At 41.4% G+C, this 24,998-nt stretch overlaps 2 long non-coding RNA genes across 5 annotated transcripts; one reads left to right on the top strand and one right to left on the bottom strand.

The window, feature by feature from the left end:
- Nucleotides 1-1,156: 1,156 nt before the first annotated feature.
- On the top strand, nt 1,157-24,998 carry LOC124859425. Of its 4 annotated transcripts, none has more exons than XR_007036090.1 (2): nt 1,157-1,286; nt 24,335-24,998. It is a non-coding gene; the product is annotated as an uncharacterized LOC124859425 (long non-coding RNA). The 4 variants fall into 4 exon arrangements; XR_007036089.1 differs by lacking the exon at nt 1,157-1,286 and adding an exon at nt 11,717-12,224; XR_007036091.1 differs by lacking the exon at nt 1,157-1,286 and adding an exon at nt 17,387-17,473.
- On the bottom strand, nt 5,265-11,721 carry LOC124859426. The gene is made up of 2 exons (XR_007036093.1): nt 11,570-11,721; nt 5,265-6,520 (listed from the first exon to the last, which is right to left on the bottom strand). It is a non-coding gene; the product is annotated as an uncharacterized LOC124859426 (long non-coding RNA).

Genomic DNA, 24,998 nt, shown 5'->3' on the forward strand with positions numbered 1-24,998 from the left:
TCCTAATCTTTGAACATCTAACAGAGTACTGTTCAGTCCATCATGTGAAAATGACAATAGTTTGGCACAACTGGGAACCAACAAAGGTGTGGACATCTAGCTAAACTGATGGGCCGAGCAAAGAGATCATTTACCAGAGAAGCGGTCAAAAGGCCCTTTTTAACTCTGGAGGAGCTGTGGAGATCCACGACTCAGGTGAATCTGTCAACAGGATAACATTATTCATTCTTTATGAAAGAGAGGCAAGAAGAAAGCCATTGTTGAAAGAAAGTCATCAGGAGTCATGTGAAAAATTGACTGCAGCCATGTGGAAAAAGATACTCAGTGGAGAACAAAATGACTTTTTGGCCTACCTGCACAACAACATGTAGGAGTGAAAAACAGTATGTTGCCCTGAACATGCCAGGTCCACTGTGAGACATGGTGGTGGTAGCATCATGCTGTGGGGTTGCTGTTTTTCAGGAGGAATGGGGAAGACAGATGGAGATAAATACAGGGAGCAATACCCGTTAGAGGCAGAAAAGACTTGAGACTTATAGAAAGGCCCAGCTAGAGGGCATATGTAAACCAGTTGAGAATCTGGCAAGATTTAAAATTTAATGACGTGAACAATGGAGCAAATTGGTAGAGACATACCCAAAAAGACTTGCAACTGTATCTGCAGTCATTGGTGGTTCGACAAAGCATTTACTCAATGGTGGTCAATACAAAAACATGCCAAACCTTTAAGATTTTTATTTGTTAAATATTTTCCAAGTGATATACCATTTACCTTCCACAATCACTTCTTTGTATTGCTATATCACATAAAATCCCAATAAATTACATTAAAAGTTTTGGTAGCACTGAAAAAGTTCGAGAGGCATAAATACATTTGCTAACCACTGCAACATGAAAAAAGGAAAACATTGAAAAGTTGTGTTACAAACTATTTCATTTATATATTTAATGCTTTAAATCAGATTTTCCTTCATCTGAATCTCATCCCTTATCATTTATCATTTCCACTACTACTTTTAGCGCCCAATAATAAATGTAAAGTGAAACCTGTTTGCATGCTGTGACCTCGCAAGGCATATGAAGTCACTCTTAGCACCAGTTTGTTTAGAGTCTTAGCTTATTACAACACAAACATCTTGATATGGAAAGGTGACGCCTGGAAAGCACGATCCATCACGAAACACGGTGGCAGCACTTCACACAGTGACCTGGCCACACCTCTAACACAAAGAAAACAAGTACAGTGGAGGAGCAGCATTCTTTCCCACGATTACTGCTGCAGCAAGGTAAGACGAACCGGATTAGTTGCAGCACAAACAAATAACGTTGCTCACTCACACACACCTCAACCTTTCACTGCTGATGTTATAACATATCTGCTCTAATGTTACCTGGTTTTTGTGTTGTTTTTAAATACTCAGTTACAAATGTAAATGTCCTAAGATATCAAAACCTGGGCATTCGCCTACATATCATTACCACTGCTTCTTGCTGCATGTTATACCCTGATAATAGCAAAAGCTCATGTCACATGGTGCATGACTTGCACAAAATGGCAACAGTAAACCGAGTGATGACCCACACCCACCGTTGTCTCTCTTGCAGGACAGCAGCAGTATTGATACATGAGTCTTTATCTCACTCTATTTAAGCCACAGATAGGGTTACACTCTCTCTTCCGGACCAGAAAAAGATCTCATTGTCCTCTTTGACGTGCTGGTCCACATTATCTGCTCCAAAAAGGTTAGATTCACCCCTGCTTGCACAAACCCCATCCTGTTTCTACAGAGACGTTTAACAGAAGCAACATGTGACTCACATGGTGGCATGCTGAATACATTAGCGTGGAGTGTTACATTACGAAGGGAAGGGAAGGGAAGGGAAGGGGGTGTTTTTCCAGGGAGAAGGGACACACAGACATCCAGTCACATGCGTGTTCATCACCAGAAAGATTAGAAAACAAAGGGACAACCTCTTACTGTGGTTACATGCATCTAAGAAGATAAATAAAAGTGATTTAATCCTTACCAGGTTCTAAAATAATTTAAATCTAACCTTAATTATACAAAAATAAATTCTATACAGTCATATATTCAGAAAACAGAAAAGATGTGAATGAAAAGTTAGGTACATCACTGTAGAACCCAACCTTAGCTGCAATAATTTCCACTTGTATTTTTCTGTGTCTTTATCAGTCTTTCACATCCCAATGGAGGAAGTTAGGCCCAATCTTCTTTATAAAATGACTCATTTTTATTGCATTTCTTTATGCATAGCTCTTTTAAGATCCCACTAAAACATTTTGGTCAAGTTGAGGTCTGGACTTTGATGTAGCTGTTGCAACACCACGATATTTTTCTGTTTAGAAACTTTGCTGCAGATTTACTACTGCAGAAAGTGTCACAAATATCACACTAGAATGTTTTGATACACAGATTCAAGGACTAACATGTTCCAAAGTCATGTCGCTGCAAAATGGGGCCAAATCATCGCCCCTACATGACTGTTTGACAGTTGGTATGACTTGTTTATACTGATATGCCGTGTTTGGTTTGCTCCACACATGGTGCCATATATCATGGCCAGACAAACAGGTAATTCAGGCACCTTCCCTTTAAGGTTTCCAGGCCCTTTCCATTGTAAGTAGATCCTTAATCCACTGGAGGGACTGTTATCCCAGAAACCCAATCTAGAATAAGCAGAAAATGATGGATAGATAGATGGATGGATCCCTACTTTGGTCTCATCTGTCTACAGGACATTTTTTTAAAATAACTAATTCAGATGCAACTTTGCTAACCGAATAAGGGGTATCAAATTCACTTTAGAGAGAAGGGGCTTTCTCCTTCAACCCTACCAAAAATACTTCATATTTTGGTTATTGTACTGTGATAAGCTTTCAAATTTAACATGGTAAGTGAGGCCTGTAGAGTCTGAGATGGAGCTCTTTTTAAATTTTCCACTCGTGGGAAGATTTCATGATATACTTTGTAAATAGCATCATAACCCTTCATATGTTTATTGGCTGCAACATGTGCTTCTCTAAGGTCATTGCAGACGTCTTTCCTTCTTAACATTGTGTTAGCACACACATGTATGCTCCACACAGAGTAAACTGCCAAGATTCCTGCTTTTATAGAGACGCTCATATGACGATCTATTTATAAAGTACATTCAAAGAGCAGTCAGTGCATGGCTGCTACCTTACCTCTTTAATTCAGTGAAAGCCCCTTCTAGTTTTTCCATACCATGCTTCTGTTTATAAGGTCAGAACAATTTTTATATTCAAATCATTGAACCTGATAAAGACAAGATCATCAATATTAAGTACTAGAGAACTGAAAGAATGTGTGCTTTCTTTTTTAACACGACCGTTGTTGCAAATACTGAAATCCAATGAGCTGCAAACACCAACAGTCTGACAATTTGGCTTGAAAATGAACTCAACTTTTAACTAATGATTGGTTTACAACCTTTACAGTCGTACATGGTTCTTAACATCCAAAATATACATGAAGCCAGGTTATGCATTATAGGGCAACTTCACACATGCATGCTCTGGCTGGATACAAAATGGCGGAGGCATTTTCTGCATCCTGGGAAGCTCTCGCTCTCTCCCTCCCTCGCTCTTTGCTGAAAGTGAAATAAATAAATAAGAGGTAAGCAAATGGTGTTTGAAAACGTTCACCCAATGGGCATCAGCTGATTGTCTACAGCTGCTTTCGCCCTCTTGGAGTGGTCTCCATGGCAACAGCCCTTCTGTATCTGGCCAGCTCGCCGCTCTCCATCATAACAACAAATCCCATTCATGCATCTCAGGAATGTGTCAGCCCGTTTCTAGGGGCTAGAGACTGGAGACCATTTGCTCAGCTGCTCGTAGCAGAATGAATGTGGTTTCAGTAGTCGTTTTTACTGACAGAAAATACATGGCGAGTGAAGTTTATTTGTGCAGCACATTTTAAGGTCCAAAACTAAGTACTAAGTACTAAGTACTAAGTACTAAAGTACCGCATAGACCATTAACAAAAAAACATTAATTTCTCCTTTTAGAAATGGGATCAGAGAAGGGATTTAAGGACTGGCGTGATATTATTTATTTCTCCGTTGTTGATCAGGACTCTGGTAGCAACATTTTGGATGAGGTGCATCCACCCGATTTTTATAGAGACCTGTGAAGACACCATTAAAATATTGCAATTGACTGTTTTTTCTATTTTCTGTACCATTTTGAAAAGGTACTGGGCTGATTTAGAAACAGACTTTATTTGGACATTAAAAATTGGTCTATAACAACCCCTAGGTTCCTAGCATTCTCTATGGATTTTAGCCTCATTAAGCCTAAATAATTCCTTAGCTTTGGCATTTTTTTTCAATCTAAAATATTGGCTTCTGTCTTTTCTGTATTAATCTAGAGGAAATGTTGACACATCACTGATTATTATAGGCACACTGACTCAGTAACTGTAGGGGACTGGGGTCATGTGGTGACACAGAAATATCAAGCCTAGTCGTTAGAGAGCAAGGTATTTGCATCCCGGAAAGGCCACCAGTACCCCGGTTCAAATCCCACAGCCTGCCAATCTGGGTCCCTGGGCAAGACCCTTAGACCCTGAATGCTCCCCGGGCTCCGCACAATGGCAGCCCACTGCCACCTAAGGGATGAGTTAAATGCAGACGACAATTTCTTCATTGTGAGATCAATAAATTCTAAATTATTATTCTTCACATCATAGAGACACCTACTCAGTTACTATAAAGAACTGTGGCCATGTGGTGAAACTGAAATCTAAAATTGTGTGTCATCAGCACACAGTATATTTATTAAAAGATGTTGCAATAGCTCTTAATCCAATCTGGAGAGCATATATACTGTATGTTAAAAAGGGTGGCCTTTAAACACCTGTTATCTATCTGTCTGAACCAAATTATCACAGTATCAGCCAAACTCACTCATTTTTTATAATCTTGCATTTTTGGGGCCAACATAACTTCCATCTTTTCTGTTCTAAGATGGAGGAAATTCTGACCTGTGTACAAATTAACAGTGACAACAAAGCAATGTGTTCATTAGGCGACACATAAGTCTAAATTTGTACGTCCACAGCAAATGTATTGGAAGATAATCTATAATCTGAGCTAGGTGGATTAAAGTGGCCCAAGAATGAAGACTTGAGGAATCCCACATGTGATCTTTGTTTGTAGATTTGTAATCTTATTTTGCCAAGTAAGATCTGAACCTATTCAGATTTTCTAGAGAGACACACTCACCCAGTTAGTCAGTCTTTTTATCACCCAACTATCAATACAGGATAAATGACAAATGCAGTTGAATGCAGCACAAATACAAATTTGGTTAAATAGCATACATTTAATGCTTATAAACACAAAATATAAAATATTTCACTTAACTACTTCTTAGCGATCTAAAATATTCATGGCCCACTTAATCCAGTGTCATCATATAAATCATGATCTCCAAGTTAATTTTCAAAATGAAAATGTGTATTTAACCCACAGTTGTTGTCATTTTGGCTTTTGTGTGGGCTTAAAAGCGATTTAGCACCAATCCAGCAGCATCTCAGTCATTTGACACAAAGCTTTTCCCTCATTAAGATGTAATTGCTGTTGTCAAGCAACTGGCACATCATTAGTCAAAAATTAATTACTTCTCTGTGCAAAGCAGCCTCTCAATAATAAGTCATTGTGTAAATAAAGACCAAAGGGGAGCCTTGAAATGAGACTGGTAAAGGCCAAGGTACGTACTGCAGATCCACTAAAGTTGGAGTGACAAATTACAGCAGCTAATCAGAGAAACTTGGAGTTCAGTGCAGTTCAAAGGTGGTTTATCTGAGAATTGGGACATGCAATCATTTCTGTCCATGCAATTAATGTCCCCTCATTCACATTTCTGGGGCGGCTCCATTAAACTCTGCTGCTCACTTTTAGTGTAAACTCAGTGATTGCAGAATGGGGCTTAGGTAAATATCTGTCACTTCAGGGAGTGATGTAGTCAGACAAACATTTAGGAGTTTATTCTTGGTGTGTGGAGCATGGCAATGACTCTTTCTACTTCCATGAGAGACAGAGACAGGGAACGCCTGATATGGCTGTTCTAAAAGCATCTCTGGAAACTTAACTCGTAATATTGAGTTACTCTAATCAACTACTTCATGCTATTGATCTTGTTTCCTTCTTTGACTGCTCTAGCAGTGAATGGCTGTGGAGAGAACAGTGTGGTCTTTGTGTGAAGCACCCACCCTCCACCCCCAGCTTCAACCTCCCTCCATCCGCTGTGGTTGGTAACCCAAGCTTCAAAGTCACGCGCTTCCCTCCTCCTCCCTCTACGCAGGTAACAAGACCAGCTGTCGCCATGGTTACAAGCCACCACCAGTCTCAAGATAGTGGCTGAGAGGACAGAGAGGGCTGGGGGGGGGGAAGCCTCCCAATCACAAGGACAGCTCAATCATATCCAGCCTGAGCTGGGCGGCGAGGAGGCAATCTCTTTCTCTGAGCGGCGTTTCTGCAACACAAAATTTAGTCATTTTACTGCTATGCTCCTAAACATAATGCATTAGTGAACAGGAAGAAGCGCCTGACTGCGGCTGAAAATAGAATGATTAACAGCCTGCAGCGAGGAGCAAAGACTCAGCCACCAGTTACTGTGAGTCAGCTGTACATGTACACAGGCCATCTGGCTGCTAACTCACTGGTGATGCTATCGGCCAAAAAGGGAAAATATGGACTGGGTGTCATGACATGATAATCCTGCAGCATCTTCACCAAATATTGGTTCATCTGTGCATTTTATCCATTCAAAGACTTTCAAAAAGTGAACAGTTCAAATGCAACAATGAAAATCAATCTACATGAAAAGCAGGACAGAACATTACACAAAACACCACCTCTAGTATATTTGTATCAAAACCAGCACTAATTTCTTCAGCAGCTTGAACTACAGCAGTCTGTTGATCAGTGTTTACCAGTGATAAAAATTATGGCCAAAAATATCCCCCCCACAATAGAGGTGTAATGATAATCAGAGCTCTTCACCTGTAAACGGTGATAATGTAATGCTTGACTGGTGTAATTCAAGTGTTTACAAATGTCTGTCCTTTGATACACCAGGTCATTTAAAACCCAGCTCAGTTAGGGTGTTCCTTTTGCACGTAACTCCTTCAAAAAATACAAATGAATCCTATTCATATGCACTCAATTCAATTCAGTTTATTTATATAGCGCCAATTCACAACACATGTTGTCTCAAGGCACTTTACAACAGTCAGGTACATACATTCCAATTAATCCTAACCATTGAACAGTGCAGTCAGATTCAGTTATTTATTCAAATTGGATAAAAAGTTTTTCAATCTAAAGAAACCCAGCAGATTGCATCCAGTCAGTAACTTGCAGCATTCCCTCCTCCTGGATGAGCATGTAGAGACAGTGGACAGTCACTGGTGTTGACTTTGCAGCAATCCCTCATACTGAGCATGCATGTAGCGACAGCGGAGAGGAAAAAGTCCCTTTTAACAGGAAGAAACCTCCAGCAGAACCAGGCTCAGTGTGAGCGGCCATGTGCCAGGACCGACTGGGGGTTTGAGAGAACAGAGCAGAGACACAAAAAGAACAAAGAAGCACTGATCCAGGAGTACTTTCTATGGGAAGGAAAAGTAAATGTTAATGGATGTAGCTCCTTTAGGCGTGTCATCTAGAAAGAAAGAACAGATAAACTCTGAGCCAGTTTTCAAGTGTAGAGTCTGAAAGAGAGCACATAGTTAGTTACAGTTAAACTCAGTCAGTAGCAATATCTAGGAGAAAGAAAGGGTTAAACACTAAAAGACAGGGCCATGTGGATCATAAGTAGAGGGTGAGCATTAAGTTGTTGCCAGCAGAAGCTTGGACGATGCCCCTCTCCAGAAAGGTGTTACAGGTAGACACAGTCAGGCCAGGTGTAGCTTCTAGGAAGAGAAATGAGAGAGAACATAAAGTTAAAAACTGAAATAACAGCAAATAATGTAGAATTGGAGAGTAATGTGAGAATGTAGCGAAGAGGGTGAAAGTGGTCATTATGTCCTCCTGCAGCCTAAGCCTATAGCAGCAAAGCTACAGAGATACTTTCAGTTTCAGTTTATGTATTTATATAGCGCTTATTTACAACAATATCGTCTCCAGGCACCCCACAAAGAGTCTGGAACGGAGTGGAGCAGAGCCCGGCCAGCCCAGAACAGGCCATGTGTAGGGGCACTAAGTAAAATAATATTTCTTCCTCTTCATTAAAGGAACACATAACAAGAATGCGCATCTATCTATAGGGGTGATCTATATTGAGTGTGAAATAAGGGGTGAGGAAGACGTCCTCTGAGTTTTTCACAGATGTAACTGAAGCATCTATAAACTATCAGCGGCTTTAAAGACCCAGCAAACATCTAAAACATAAAAACAAAACAAAAAAACCTGATGAAATATTAACCAATTTTGAAAACCAGCCCTTGTGATAATATATTCAGGCACACAATTAGCACTGGTTAATTAGCATTGGTAACATTCACACATCAGTCCTAATCAGAATAATGCCCCTGCGTCTCTTTGAAATGCAAAACCCCTGGAAAATGCTTTGTCCTGAACATGAAAGACACTTAGACAGCAAAATAATAAATTCCCCACAATGCTTGGCTCATCAGTATCATCATTATTCTTGTGAACAGGGATCTCGGGCACCCTCTTGCCGACGAGTATCAGCGATGAATCATTTCCATTCCCGGCCTACGCTTCCCCATGCATAAATTCTCATTTGTTCCTGCATTAAGGGTCATTCTTCAGTAATTGTTTGTTTTACTTCTGCTGATTGAACAACAACCTCACGGCAGTGCCATGGTGTGTTTACCACATGTTACTATGGTTGGTGAGATTATTTAATTGGATATTCTTGTTTCCTGGGAAACAAGGTGGCCTGGTAAATTGCTCAGCAACCTTACTAATGCTCTAATGGTGTTGGTTTGTTTTTAGACTCAAACAGCTGATCCTAAATATAACTAAATGGGACAATGGAGAAGATATTCCAATATTGCACCAAGCTTCAAGCACAAAGCTGAGTCCACAGATTTAAATTTAGAAATGTACACTGGGTGAACAAATGCAACGGCAAGTGTTTGTGTGCAGGGAGATAGAGGAGAGCCGCGTCCATGTGAACTGAAGGGTGAATCATTACGAAGATAGCACACAAGCTGTTAGCTTTTTGCTGGAGACGGTCAGGGCAATGAGAGAAAGAGGTGGCGTGTAATTACAACGGCTCGCTGCCTTGGCTCAGCCCAAAGGAGGCGGACGCTCTTAACAGCCACCACAAACGGTGGCAGCAACACAAAAACATCCTTGAGTTTGTCACTTGGGCTGTGAGTGCTCCTCTATCAGAGGTTTCCAGACTCTTGGTCCACGATGACGGAGTGACTAATCGCTTTGGAGGAGAGGGAGCCAGCAAAACCCAGGGGGACACTGCCCCGCAAAAGTCTTCATACTACTTGAACTGTTTTACGTTTTGTCACTTTAAATCCACAACTTTGAAAGATTTTGAAAAGATTATAAGAGACAAACCAACACAAAGCTGTTTGAACTGGCAGGAAAAGGTAAAAAGAGTGTATCCAGCCCCTAGAGTCAATACTTAGAACCACTTTATGTTGTAATTATAGCTGCAAGTCTTTTGGGGTATGCATCTACTAGCATTGCTCATCTAAAGACAGAAATATTTTCCCATTCCTCTTTTTAAAATAACTCAAGCTCTGTGGCAATGGTTTGAGAGCATCTGTGAACATCTAGTTGCAAGTCTTGCCACAGATTCCTGACCAGATGTAGATCTTGACTTTGACAAGGCCATGCAAACAGACTGATGTTCCCTGCAATTAGAATTTTACATATTTTGGGATATACCAGATATGAATAGCATCAATTTTCTTGGCAAAGCTTCTTAACTGGATTTCTTTTCTCTGGGCTTTAACTGGGCCATTCAACTACATGAATTTAGCGTGGGTCCTGCTAGAAGCAAACATCCACCACCTTCTCCAGTATTTGGCCGTCATCCCAAGAACTTTTATCAGCTTCCCTGTTCCTGCTGAAGAAATACATGCCCACATTTTGATGCTGCCACCACCATGTTCTTCTTAAACAAGGGGATGATGTGTTCAGGGTCATGTACATTGTTAGTTTTTCAACACACACACTAGCTTTCTGGAAAAAATCATGTATGTCCAGATGAGACAATGATGGAGCTATTTGGCCGCAATGTGAAGATCTAGTTGGAGGTTTCAAACCTAAGAACAGAGTACTAACTGTAAAGCATGATGGTGGTAGCATGATGGTATGGGGCTGTGGCCCACATCATTATCTGACATGGAGGAGTGCCTCCAAGATTTTTCTCTTCATCTCAACCAAACAGCTAGGTGTTTAAAACGTGAACTCATGTGGGGGTTCCACCAGAATAATTAATCCAAACACTCATCAAGAACTAGTTTTGGAATAAAAATGTGTGGACTATGCTTAAAAGGTATGGAAGGTCTGTCCCAAGAAACCAACCAAATAGAGAAAGGAATAACTGTGCCCTGAATAATCCCTAGGAAGAATTGTGCTTGGTGCTTGTGCTTTGAAAAGTGTAGATATTCTTTTTTTTTTATTTGTAACAATTTTCCTTCCACTTTCCAATGATGCGTTATTTTCTATTGGTCTATCACATAAAATCTCCAAAAAATACATCTGAGCTTGCAGTTGTAATGTGACAAAATGTGAAAAAGTTGATGGGACATGACTCCTTTTGAAAGGCACTGTAGTTGATAAAACTGCTCCATCAACGCGATCCTCAGAAACGTCTGGGGGCAGAGGGATGGTGAGGTTCACGAGTGACAGAGAGACTCTCAGAGATGAAGAGTTGGCAAGCAGGATGAGGGAAGATGAGTAGGACATGAAAGGGCGGATTGTTCGGTGTGCCAGCGGCATATCAGAACCCACCTGACTGCACAATAGGTGATATCTACTCATGCGGGAGCTCACTTCCTCCCCCATTTTTCTCCCTTCTCTGATAGTGTCCAGGTGACTCGTTGTAAAACTGGCCAATAGTTCTGAGAAATAAGCCTGTGAGTGTAATAAATCATGCAGGATGAACACCATGCAATATTGATGGAGCTGCTTGCAAACTCTTCAATTATATAAGTTTGCATGTGTGCACGAATCTGTTATTACGTCTGCAGTGGTGTGTTTACAGCTTTATGTGCATGTGTGGATGTCTTACGGCTCTGCACAGCTGGTGTTTTTAGAGAGCAAAAGAAGTCTGTCTCTCCCCTTTATCTGATGCAGGAGATGACTAGAATATTAATGGAGTATGCAGAGCGAAGCACGAACGTTGCCCGGGCAGACTTTGTAGTCAACATGAAGCAAAGCAGAAATAAGACCAGCACTGCTGCAAGCAATGTTCAAACTACAAACTTCAGGTTTTATTTCTAGTTCAACAGCTGTCACGTCTTCTACTGCAAAATGGTAAAATGTTAGTATAAGTAAATAATTAAGCCTGAAGATAGATTGCATTTACTTTTTCAAAAGCCTTATTTCATCACCCATCCATTCATCACATGCCGCCTACATCGTCTCGTGGTTCCTCGTCCTCACTGCTCCATCCTGCTGCATGTTCTCCTGTATCAATCATCCTCACTCCCACACCGCACTCATCCCTATGAACCCACCCTGCACAGAAAAACCCGGGGACAGGGCGCAGCTGTCAGGACGGTGAGATTAAACGAGAGGGGATGAAAGAGTAAAACCTTCAAAAAGGAATGACGCAGACAAGCTGGACAAATGACACTGCTGACATGGATAGCGGTCTAAGAGTACAGCTGAGCTGACAGGGTTTCATTTGTTGCCTCCCATCAGACAGCAGAGACTGATGCTGGTCATGACTGAACAAACAACAAATTGTTACCGTGTCTTTTGTTCCTACTGTGTCATGTTCTGCCTTTCAGATCTACCAATTATTTATATACTGCACCAATTTAACAGTTCTTGGCATTTTCACACTTTCTACACATGTGCTTTTGTCTGCTTTATTGGCACACAGAAGCTAACAGTTAAACCGAATAAAGCCGCTCTGCCACAAGTCTTTACCTCCAAGGATATTTACTCCTATGGCTGTGATTGCCGTGGCAACTGTCTCCTCATCCTGCTGCATCACTGCTTGCCAACACCACAAGGTGAGAAAACAAAGAGAATGTGTTGAAGGAAATTGGATTTGTGTTTGCAGAAAAATATGTTGAATTTGCTCGTCATACTTGGCTCTACAGTGACTTACAAAAGTATTCATATCCCTCCCACTTTTTCACAGTTGGTCATACAGCCGCAAACTTCGACAAATTTGAGTGGGATCAGTAAAAACACAAAAGAGAAGCATGACTGTAAAGTCGAAGGAAAAGGATAAATGTTTCTTTTTTTCAATAGAAATCTTAAAAGTGTGACTCAGCTCTCTTTACTCTGATAGGCCTAAATAAAACCGAGGGACATCAATTGCCTTCAGAAGGCATCTTATAATTAGTAAACCGAGAAGAGTTGTGTGTCATTTATGTTAAGTATAAATTGAGTTGTTCTTTGAAGACTTTAGTGGTTTGTTACATTATTGAAGAAACAGCGTTATTAAGACCAAGAAACACAGCAACCAGGTTGTGGACGATGTTCTGGAGAGGTTTGAAGCAGGGTCAGACTGTTAAACAATATCCTAAGCTTTAAACATCTCATAGAGCACTGTTCAATCCATCTGCAGAGAGTATAAAACTTGTGCAAAGCTACTAAGACACCCATCTAAACTGACAGACCAGGCAAGGAGACCATCAATTCAGAGAACCAACCCAAAGGCCCATGTTAACTCTGGAGGAGCTGCAGAGATCCACAGCTTAGGTTTAAGGATGAATTAGCAATGCACTGGTGTTAAGGGAAAAGAAGAAAGTCATTGTTTAATGTTTTGCCACAGACCACCACGGTGAAACATGTGAGGGGTGGTATCATGCTGGGGAATGTTTTTCTTCAGCATAAATAAGGAATCAGGTCAAAATTGATGAGAAATGGCAGGAACCTAATGCACAACAATCCTGGAAGAACAACACGTTTTGGAGACTCCAAAAGACAGAGGTTCACTTTTGGGTAGGACTGGTTTGGACTACATGTCGATCCACTATCATTCATTTCTGGTCTTCTATGCCCGTATGTCACCCCAACGATAATGAGATCAACTGATCAGGTCTTGCTTTATCAAACCAAGGCCTGAAGAAGTCATTTCAGTTGTAGCTTCTACACTCTGAAAGTCTGTCCCCCTTCACATTCTGTGGACACAATGGACTTGTTCAAGAAACAGCTGAAAACTCATCTGTTTAGACAGGCATGTGGTTAGAATCGTTTTATTTGTCAGTCAGTCAGTCAGTCATTTTCTACCGCTTATTCCATAGTGGGTCACGGGGAAGCTGGTGCCTATCTCCAGCAGTCTATGGGCGAGAGGCAGGGTACACCCTGGACAGGTCGCCAGTCCATCGCAGGGCAACACACAAACAACCATGCACACACTCATTCATACACCTAAGGGCAATTTAGAGCTACCAATTAACCTAACAGGCATGTATTTGGACTGTGGGAGGAAGCCAGAGTACCCGGTGAGAACCCACGCATGCACAGGGAGAACATGCAAACTCCATGCAGAAAGACCCCCAGTTGGGAATCGAACCCAGGACCTTCTTGCTGCAAGGCAACAGTGCTACCAACTGCGCCACCGTGCAGCCCCGTTTTATTTGTTTTAATTGTAATTTAGTTTTTATTACTTCTGTATTTTTTTATTTACTCTTTACTCTTTGCCTCTTTTGTGTTAATAATTGTAAAGCACTTTGCAATTTTCATCTAGCACAGATGCCATATTAATAAAATCTATTTGCCTACTTACTTATAATGACGCAGAGTTACAAATGAATATGCTTGTGTTAGAATGGCCTAGTCAACGTCCAGACCTTAATCTACATTGTTGTTCATATCTATCTAACCTTAACTGAACTTCAGTTATTTTACAAATAAAAATGAGTAAAAATAAACTTACAAATTTTGTAATTGTGCTTTGTTTTGGTCTAATAATTAAAATCCTATTAAAACACACTCACGTTTGTAGCTGTAATAAGATAAATACTGGAAGGTTATTTCAAAAATACGACTTTCAACTAAAAGTATTTGAGTATGGCTTTGGTGCAGAGCGAGCCAGCTTCAGGGTTGCTCTCCTTCGCATTGGTCTGTGCTGGAGTTGGGCCAATGCCATTTCACAAAGCTAAGCCCTGTAAGATAAAAAGATGGGGGTGGACATTGGGCCCTGACCTGCTTAAATGAATGGGATGTCACTTCTGCTTAAAAGCACAAGGCTTGTCCTGTATGCCGGTGAGACTGGGTGATTCTCTCTGTAAGTGTGCAGAGTCTAAACAGAGAGGACACATCCAATCTCGAGAAAAGGCGTTCGCAGTCCTCACCCTGCCTGGTGAAATGTAATGGCTTTTCCCCTCCATGCTGGGACAAAGAGTCAGAGCATGTGTTCAGTGATAGTATTTTTTATTAATCTGGTCTGGGCACCAGAACAGTGGTGCTTTCTGAGTCCTGCAGAACTTTGTGTAGCCTCTAGCAAATGATCAAACAGTCGGATTTTCTCCTTTGCTGGCATATAGTGATCAGTTTGAGTTTTGAAAAATGAGAAACCTGAAAGAGGTTTTAATCGGTCATATTGGTGGTGCCAACCCCACCTCAGCCTGCTCACAGATCATCTAAAGGTTCGCCTGCTCAGATGAGGGTGAAAGGTTGTCTATTTCAGACATCGGGATTGGGGGTGTTGCCATGGCAACCACTTATAGTTCTGGCACCAGCGAGTTCTGAGGTGGAGCTTGGCGTCGCCCTGGGAGGCAGCAGGCACACAGGTGCCCTGGCCCAAGCAGCTGCCTCCCCTGTCAGATAAAGAGCGGTTTGTTGTTTTCTTCCCTCTTCCCTTCAACATACACGTCAGTCTCCCGCGCCCTTTTCACTTCACTGTCTCCTCTCTCTTCTTTTCCCCTTTTTTCTCAGTGGCCTTTGATCGGGGATTGGATATGCTGGTAGAATAACAGACGCAGGAAGTGCTCGGAGGGGCCGAGGGGCCCCGAGGGTCGGGGCCATGGCTTTCCACAGTGCTCTCTGTTTACTGGGGCCTGCGTCATTCCTGGCCTGGCTCTGCTTTTACAGAGCCTGGCTTTCATCCTTGACTCTCATGATGGTCTATCTGTCAAACTGGTCCAGTCACAACAGCCTACTGATCACCAAGTGGGTGAGCAGCTTGAAGCCCAGCCTGGATACAACTCAGGGGACTGTACAATATCTGTGCACAAATGCTAGGAGGAAATTGTTTTCTATTCCATGTTGGATCAAGACCTCAGATCCCAGTCAACTCTGTGCTTACTTGACTTATTAACCATCCTGTTTAGTTCAGTTCAGTTGTATGTACGGCCTATTCACAAACAAACTGGGCCTATTTCAAATCGTCGCAAGGCACTTGAGAACGGTAAAAATGTTCTCTGTCTATGGAAACACAGCTGATGACATCAAGTCGTTAACGATGCAACAATCCCTCATGCTGAACATGCATGTAGCAACAGCGGAAAGGAATTTATTTCCAGTTATATAAAAATTTATGACCAAATCAATCTTGTTCATACCAGTATAATCCAGTCATACGGATAGATTCTGATCCAAATTGATTGCCATAACAACATAGTTAAATTCAGCTGATCACATATTGGAAATTAGCAAAAAAGTTATGAAGGGAAACTGAGCTGATTGCATTAAGTCGCTGACTTTGCTGCAATCCTCCTCCTTTGCAAACACATGGCGACAGTGGAAAGTAACAACTCCTTTTTAAAAGAGAAACCACCAGCAGAACCAGGCTCAGTATCAGCAGACATCTGACAAGACCGAAAGGGAGTTCAATCACTAAATTAGCTTATGTAACTAAAACAACTGCAGCTTCAATCTCCAAAAACACAAAAAAAACTAAAACAATTACCTCAATGCATAATAACCAGATGTGTTGAAAAGAACTGAACCAGTTATGAAGAGCTTTGACCTGAGCATCATTATTGTGGTGTTACTGAAAGATCCTTGCTATAATAAAGCATAGACAATGTTAATGTTAATCCAGATAACATTGGAAATAATCCTTCTAAAATCTACAAACAAATTTTAAAAACTAATTCCTCCCACATTAAGACAGAATGCAACATACCTCAAAAAATTTACAAAAAACAAATGTATGATCTGACAAGGAAGTACCTTTTCGAATGTTTACAACTTGTTTTATTGTCCTAATCAGATAAATCAGTGATGCAGTTATTAAAAAGGGCATAAACTCTTTCTGAATGTGAAAAACGTTATAATAAAAACTGATGCTTCACAGGATTTAATACATTTTTGACGATAACATTTATCGTCAAAATTCTTTGCAGAACTTGGATTTTGTCAGTTTCTCAGAGCATCTGTAGGGTTTTTAAAATCCCTTTCCCTCTATGTCTTGTCTGCAATGTTTTGAATTTTTCTTAACCTAGGGCACTCTTGTGTTTTCCACTCTTAACTTAACTTTGTTTTTCTGCATTTGGGTCATCCACCTTCACCTTGCTCCTAACCAAGTACTAGGAATAAATGACAGAGCTGTAAGGCTTCTAATAGCGGGGGGGCTGACCAACACTTACTCTCTGTGAGGGTCCGAGCAGCACCTGAGTTGCCTGAGTTCCTGCAATGCCCTGCCCTCCTTCCACTGTTTACCATCTGGCTTATCCTCCGTATTTGCTCGATTACTAAACAGATTCTGCGAGTGATTTGTTTAAAGTGGCCCTCCGCCACAAAAAAAAGAAAACCTTGTTCCCATTGATTCCTAGAAACTGAGCGTATTTGGTCATGGAGGCCATGATGATGGCATGTCAGTGCAAGGCTAATGCAGCACATCTCTTAAAGTCACAACTCAGCACAAACTGCAGCCTTGACACTTTGCATAGACGTCCTCACATGTGCGCGAATTTATTTGAGATAACGAAACTGCGTGATCAAGATGAAATACTTAAATTAATAAGTGACAGGATGGCTTCACTGTTTAACTAACACTTATTCAGGCCTTGCAGATTCTGCCATTTTTGTTTTCCTTCCCTTCCTCTGAGAGAGGGTAAAGTTCACATTTTCCTCCCTTAATTCGCTTCAAATATTTTTGGAGCCCTCTCAGTATAAGCACGTAGCACTGGAAAAATTCAAGGCAGCTGTTGTGTGCTTTCAAGGCTTATCTTTCCTTGTAAAGGCATCTCTGAGCTTCCAGTGAACACAGTGGCCACCGGTGGCCAAGCTGAGGCAACAAGCAGCAGATTGGAAATCAGGGAAAACATGTCCTGTCACCCCTCAAAAATGCTTCTCCTTTTGGGTGAGCAGAGAAAACTGTATTTCTACACACTCTAACTGTGCAGCAATTTGTCTGGCAGCCATGTAAGCTGGTGTGTTTCTGAGAGTCCTCTTGCTGCTAAAGGATTACAAGCTGCTCAAAGCCTCTGAGAAGGTATGCGGGTTTGGATGGGTGAAGTTTTTCCACAGCAGTGACAGTATTGGAGTTAATTCTGTGCTTTGGCTCTGAGCTGCAGCTGGGAAACAACGTCCCCGTGCCAGAAGCTGTTTATTATTGCAGAGAGCTTTTACCCAAAATGGCCATTCAGCTACTGTGGTGTCCATGTTGTTCTGACCTCGTTGCGTAGAAACCAAGCAATTGGCCGAGTTGAGGATAAGCATGAGCAAAAGACTAACATGTGCACCCACACATGCACACATTGTTTAGATAGTGTGCAAACACTGCAGCTCACATGTTTGTGGAAATTTGTTGTTTTAAAACTGACAAGGCACTTTTGTGATGAGGTCACACAGCGCATGGCAAGAGGATTCATGCCCCATAGGTTTTCCACATTTTGCCACACCTTAACTACAAACCTCTCCTGATAAATAAAAATCTAAAAAAATGTAGTGTGCATTTGTATTGAACTCCCCTGAGCCAACACTTTGTTGATCTATATTACAACATCATAAGTCTTTTAGGGTATGTCTCAACCAGCTTTGAATATCTGAAGGCTGAAATTGTTGCCCAGTGTTCTTTGCCAAAAAACAATATCTGCAGCTCCTCCAGAGTTACCTTGGGCCTCTTCTGCACTTCTATAATGAATGCTTTTGTTGTAATTTAAGGTGAATTGAGATGAAGGTTTGCATTTGGGCTCCAACTATTTTCGGATAATGGATTAAACAGTGCGTGGTTAGATGTTCAAAGCTTGAGACATGTTTTGTTTTAACCTAACCCTTTTTTCAACTTTTCCCCATCTTTCTTCCTGACTTGTCTGCTGCATTCCTTGGTCTTCATGATGCTGTTTGTTTTGCTTTGTTGTCATCCAGCCCAACTTGGCCCAATGTAAAAATATAAGTGCCACAAATTAATTGGAGTCACACACATTTTTTGTTAATTTTCACTAGCACCACTCAGGCCTAATTACTGCCTGAGCTGTAAAGTTAAGAAATCATTTAAAAACAACCTGCCTGACAACATGAAGCAGGCTAAATGACTTCATATAGCAACACATCTTGCCCCTATCTAAAACAAATCAAGAACAGAAGAAAAAAGAAAGCCATTAATATCGTTGGTGACAGAAAGGGAGCCAAATGACCTGTCTTACATTTTCCAAAAGACCCTGATAATTCACAAGACTTTGGGCAAATATTCTGTAAACCTTTTGGAAATACATCATGCTGAAAATGAAACATGGAGGTGGTAGTGTGCTGATCTGGGGCTGCTTCACTTCTTCAGCAACTGGACAACTTGCTGTAGTTGATGAAAACCATGAATTTGCTTTCTAGCAGAAAAACCAGAAGGTGAATGTGCGATAATCAGTTTGTGACCTTCAGCTTAAAAACCCTTTGGCTATGCAGCAGGAAAATGGTCAGGAGCAGCAGCATGTTTGCTCCTAAATGGCATAAATTATTAAATGAAGGTTTTGGAGTGGCCTAGTCAAAGTGTGGACTCAAATCTGATTAAGATGCTGTGGTGTGACCGTAAATGGACTGTTCCTGCTGGATTTTTATTTTGAAAAAAAAATTTGAATACAACTTATTTTCCTTCAGTTTCATAATCATGCACTACTAGGTTAATCTATCACAAAATCCACTTGAAATACATTCAGCTTTGTGGCTGTAGAATGACCAAACGTGAAAACGTTCAATGGGTATTAACTAATTTTGCAAGACATTAAGTTGCCTCCATCCTATTTGGAACTGTTTCTTTATTTTTGCCGAGCCTTTTAGGGATTATTTATTTGGCAGCACACTTCAAAAGGACAAACTGCATCCTGCCATACAAGTCCTTCTCAAAAAATTAGCATATTGTGATAAAGTTCATTATTTTCTATAATGTAATGATGAAAATTTAACATTCATATATTTTAGATTCATTGCACACTAACTGAAATATTTCAGGTCTTTTATTGTCTTAATACGGATGATTTTGGCATACAGCTCATGAAAACCCAAAATTCCTATCTCACAAAATTAGCATATTTAATCCGACCAATAAAAGAAAAGTGTTTTTAATACAAAAAACGTCAACCTTCAAATAATCATGTACAGTTATGCACTCAATACTTCGTCGGGAATCCTTTTGCAGAAATGACTGCTTCAATGCGGCGTGGCATGGAGGCAATCAGCCTGTGGCACTGCTGAGGTCTTATGGAGGTCCAGGATGCTTCGATAGCGGCCTTTAGCTCATCCAGAGTGTTGGGTCTTGAGTCTCTCAACGTTCTCTTCACAATATCCCACAGATTCTCTATGGGGTTCAGGTCAGGAGAGTTGGCAGGCCAATTGAGCACAGTGATACCATGGTCAGTAAACCATTTACCAGTGGTTTTGGCACTGTGAGCAGGTGCCAGGTCGTGCTGAAAAACGAAATCTTCATCTCCATAAAGCTTTTCAGCAGATGGAAGCATGAAGTGCTCCAAAATCTCCTGATAGCTGCATTGACCCTGCCCTTGATAAAACACAGTGGACCAACACCAGCAGCTGACACGGCACCCCAGACCATCACTGACTGTGGGTACTTGACACTGGACTTCTGGCATTTTGGCATTTCCTTCTCCCCAGTCTTCCTCCAGACTCTGGCACCTTGATTTCTGAATGACATGCAGAATTTGTTTTCATCCGAAAAAAGTACTTTGGACCACTGAGCAACAGTCCAGTGCTGCTTCTCTGTAGCCCAGGTCTGGGGAATGCGGCACCTGTAGCCCATTTCCTGCACACGCCTGTGCACGGTGGCTCTGGATGTTTCTACTCCAGACTCAGTCCACTGCTTCCGCAGGTCCCCCAAGGTCTGGAATCGGCCCTTCTCCACAATCTTCCTCAGGGTCCGGTCACCTCTTCTCGTTGTGCAGCGTTTTCTGCCACACTTTTTCCTTCCCACAGACTTCCCACTGAGGTGCCTTGATACAGCACTCTGGGAACAGCCTATTCGTTCAGAAATTTCTTTCTGTGTCTTACCCTCTTGCTTGAGGGTGTCAATAGTGGCCTTCTGGACAGCAGTCAGGTCGGCAGTCTTACCCATGATTGGGGTTTTGAGTGATGAACCAGGCTGGGAGTTTTAAAGGCCTCAGGAATCTTTTGCAGGTGTTTAGAGTTAACTCGTTGATTCAGATGATTAGGTTCATAGCTCGTTTAGAGACCCTTTTAATAATATGCTAATTTTGTGAGATAGGAATTTTGGGTTTTCATGAGCTGTATGCCAAAATCATCCGTATTAAGACAATAAAAGACCTGAAATATTTCAGTTAGTGTGCAATGAATCTAAAATATATGAATGTTAAATTTTCATCATGACATTATGGAAAATAATGAACTTTATCACAATATGCTAATATTTTGAGAAGGACCTGTAGAAGCAAATCCTCATCAAAACAATGACTGTGCCCAGGGAAAATTAGAAGGCATGCACACAATAATGGAGCAGAGAGTAAGGTATGGGTTAACAGTGCACTCAGAGCTTTCATTTCCTCTCCTGTTCCATCTGAGCAAACAAGGCGGGTGACCTAACAGAGCAAAGAGAGGCGGGGCGGGGTAGGCTGGGGTGCCGTGACTAGAATGTAACCAAACAGAGAGGCAGGAAGGGGAAGGAAAAGGACAAGTCAACCACGTGACTGTAAAAAGCCTGCAGGCTGGTCTGCTGGGAAAGGCAGACAGATAGGGAGAGAGAGAAAGACATCCCCCCATATTGACGCAGCCGTTTCACCACAACAACAGTTCTGGGAAATGGCCGTCGTCTGTACTGCTACTGTTTGCATTGGACTGATTCAGCTTGCTTATCGCTTTCATCACCAGATATCCCCCACCTCAATGAAGACCTCTAATCTTTCTCTTTTTTTTCCATGTTGTCAGACACAACTTTAGGTTTCATGAATGAAATCATATGCAGATAAATGCAGAGCAAACAATAAATGCAAGGGGGCAACAGTAAACATGAAGGCATTTATGGAGACTTGGGGGGAGAAAAACAGCAATGCTCAGGGTTAGAAACAGGCAGGGGGCGTTGGAGTCTGGACCAGAAACTCTGGAGACATGAGTCATGGCGTGCAGTCTCCCAGGGGGCATGTTGGTGCAGTCTATAAAAGGAAATAGAAAAACAACGGCTTCCCTCGCCCACCCAGGACTAGGTTATGCCTTATTAAAATCTGATAGCTTATGACAGCAGCTGCTTTGTTTAGCCCAAGCCTGAGTATCACCACCCCTACCTTTTCCTTCACTGCAATGGAGAAGTGAATGTAAATAAAAAAAAGTAAGCTGCTTAGAGTCGGAGGAGTTATTCTGGGATGTGAACATGCAGCTGAAAGCAGGTCAAAAGTATCTGAAAGTGGAAACGCTTCATGGGAGCTTCTGCCTGTATTTTCGTCTCATTGAAGGCATCCCACATCTGTTAAAATAAGTTGATGAGTGACATGAACTAGTTAACTTGGCTCCTTGGTTTCCCCTTGGCTACCCTGCTGTGGAGCTGGCCTAGATTAAACATTGTCGGATATCTGGGACAACCTCTGAAAAATAAAACTGAAAAAACGTTGCTTTCTGGTGAAAGTGACCAAACGGCAAGCTCCACCTCACGTACACATCCTTCTTAAAATTACATTTAGTGAAGTACCATATATAACCTCAACTTTAATACTTTTCTCTTAATGTTTTACAGCACAAACAGTGAGTGAGCTCATAAATATTTAATGGATAAACCACAGGTTACACTCTTACTCTCTTCTTCTTTTCTGGGTCATTCTTGGTTGATTATTTGTAGTTTTATGTCTCTATCCCTCTACAGTACCCTATGACCTTTATGCCAGGTTATATTGCCTAACTGTAAACAAAATCAAAACTTCTCACAGGTCCGTTAAGCTGTTTCCACATATGTTTTGTAGAAGTATTCAGACTTCTTGGACTTTTTTGTACTGTTACAACCACAGACTTCAATGTATTTCGTAGAGATATAAAAAAAAATGGTATTCAGCAAAACCGCTTTTTATAGCAATCAAAGCTGCAAATCGTTTGGGGTATGTTACTACCAACTTTGCCTATTTAAAGACAGAAGGTTTTGCAATCCATCTTTCCAAATATATCAGACTTAGTGAGGTCATCTGTGAACATCAAATTTAAGTTTTGTCACAGTTTCTTAATAGAATTTAGGAGTGGACTTTAATTAGGCCATTCTAACATATGAATACGTGTTGATCTAAACCACTCCATTGTAGCTCTAGCTGTACATTCAGAGTTGCTGTTCTGCAGGTTTTCTTCCTGCATTGTCCTCTATTTAGCTCCATCCATCAGGTCCTGCCAGCTTCCCTGTCCCTGCTGAGGAAAAGCTTCCCCACAGCATGATGCTGCTACTGCCATGCGTCGCTGTTTGGATGGTGTGCTCAGGGTGATGTGCAGTGTTGGTTCCACCACACATGGTGTTTTGCATATTAGCCATAAAGTTCAATTTTGGTCTCATCTGACCAAACAGCTTGTGGTACCCTACAAACAGGCCTTCTTCTGGCTTTTCTTCAACTATGTATGTCTTCCATTAAATTTTCCAAAAAGGTCAGGTTTATGACTAATAGTTTTCTCTGCAGTTATCTTGGTTGCTACTTAGTGTTCTCCTTGCCTGACCTGTCAGCTTTGGTGGATGTTTATGTCTTGGTTTGTACTTATTCTTATTCCGTATTCTTCCCCCTTTCAGATGGTGGGGTGAACAATGCTCTGTAAAATGTTCAAAGTTTAGGATTTTTTTTTTTACAAGCTAACCTTGCTTTAAACTTTTCCCCTGACCTGTTAGCTGTGTTCCTTGATCTTAATGATGTCTTCATGTTTGTTGTCTAATGTTCTCTAACAAACATCTGATGCTGCATTTATCCTGAGATTTAATCACACACAGATGGACCTTTAAAGGCACCTTATTTCACTGGATTTTATTTATGGGGGTCAGAGTACAAGAGGCTGAATACAAATAAATGGCACACTTTTCAAAGTTGCACTTTGAAAAAATGTTGAAAGACTTGTATAATTTTCCTTCAACTTTATAATAATCCACTACTGTGTAGGCCATTCAACTGAAATCTCAATAAAATACAGAGAAGTTTGTGGTTTTAAGAGACACACAGTACAAAGAAACAAGGAACGCACACACACTCATACCTAAAGGCAATTTAGAGTAACTAGCCAATGGGTCATGTTTTTGGACTGTGGGGGAAAGGTGGGGTACCTGGAGAGAACCCATGCAAGTACAGGGAGAACATGCGAATTCCAGAACCCTGGCATTCAATCCCAGGACATACTTGCCTCAGTGTAGCCCCCTGTATATTTTATTCTACAGTTAAAATGCTTATTTCTTGTCTCATTAGTTGCTCTAAAAGAGGAAAAGGAAATTTCTCCAAGAATGTGTCTCTGTCTTTTTCATCAAGATTTAGCTCCAGGTCAGATGCCAGAACTGTGTAAGTTAAATACTAGGAGGTTTAACATCACACAGCCTTATCTGCCAGTTAAAGATAGCGTTTTACCCAGTTTGCCTGGTTTGGTTACTGTTAAATGCCCAGATTTGTATCTTTCTGCTCTGTTTAAAAGATTTGTCAAAGAAATGGAGCAGTTGACAGGAAAAGCCCTCAGTAAAATGGACTACATGTTTATGATAGAAGTAACTGCTATTTTTTTTTTTTTTACGTTAACATGGCTTTTCTTTGTGTCTACGGTATAAAAGGTGACTGGCAGAGTTCCATGACTGCCGGGGGGAGAGCCAATGCCACCACAACACCTGCTCCATCTTCTTCCTGCCTACCTCTGAGAGCAATCTGCCCACCTGCTTCCATGGTAAAGCAGACACAACCTGCCCACGGTTCCTCCCTCCTGGCCTGCTGCTAAAGTGGAGCTAGTCAGCACAGGAGCACAGACGCAGACAGAGCTCTAACATGCCTGGCAATCATACCGTAGGAGGGAGGGATCAACGTACCTGTGTGTCTTTTGTGTAGCTGCCACGACTAAAGAAAGCTCCCTGCCAGGTTGTGTTTGCTCTCCTTTTTTCCCACCTGTCATCACGCTGCTTTCTTTCATCTGTAGGGTGCAGCCTAAAGATCATTCCTCGAGGCAGCGAAGACATTATCTCAGGAGTAAAGGCGAGAGGTAAAACGACAGAGCTGAACGGTTTATGGTTGGAGCATGGTGTACAAAAAGGGGGCTCAGGTGAGGAGCTCTGGCAACTCACTGAAAAATACCCCCGTACTTATTGTTGTGATTGTTGTTTTGATGATTATATTGTATATTTATTTGGAGATGATGATGACATTCCCTTGGTGACTGTTACTAAAATGCTTCGTGCAGTGGCTGATGATCTTATGAATAAATTTGGAGGATATTTTCCGAATGCC

This window comes from Girardinichthys multiradiatus, chromosome 22 (genome assembly GCF_021462225.1).
Source record: "Girardinichthys multiradiatus isolate DD_20200921_A chromosome 22, DD_fGirMul_XY1, whole genome shotgun sequence".
Lineage (NCBI taxonomy): Eukaryota > Metazoa > Chordata > Actinopteri > Cyprinodontiformes > Goodeidae > Girardinichthys > Girardinichthys multiradiatus.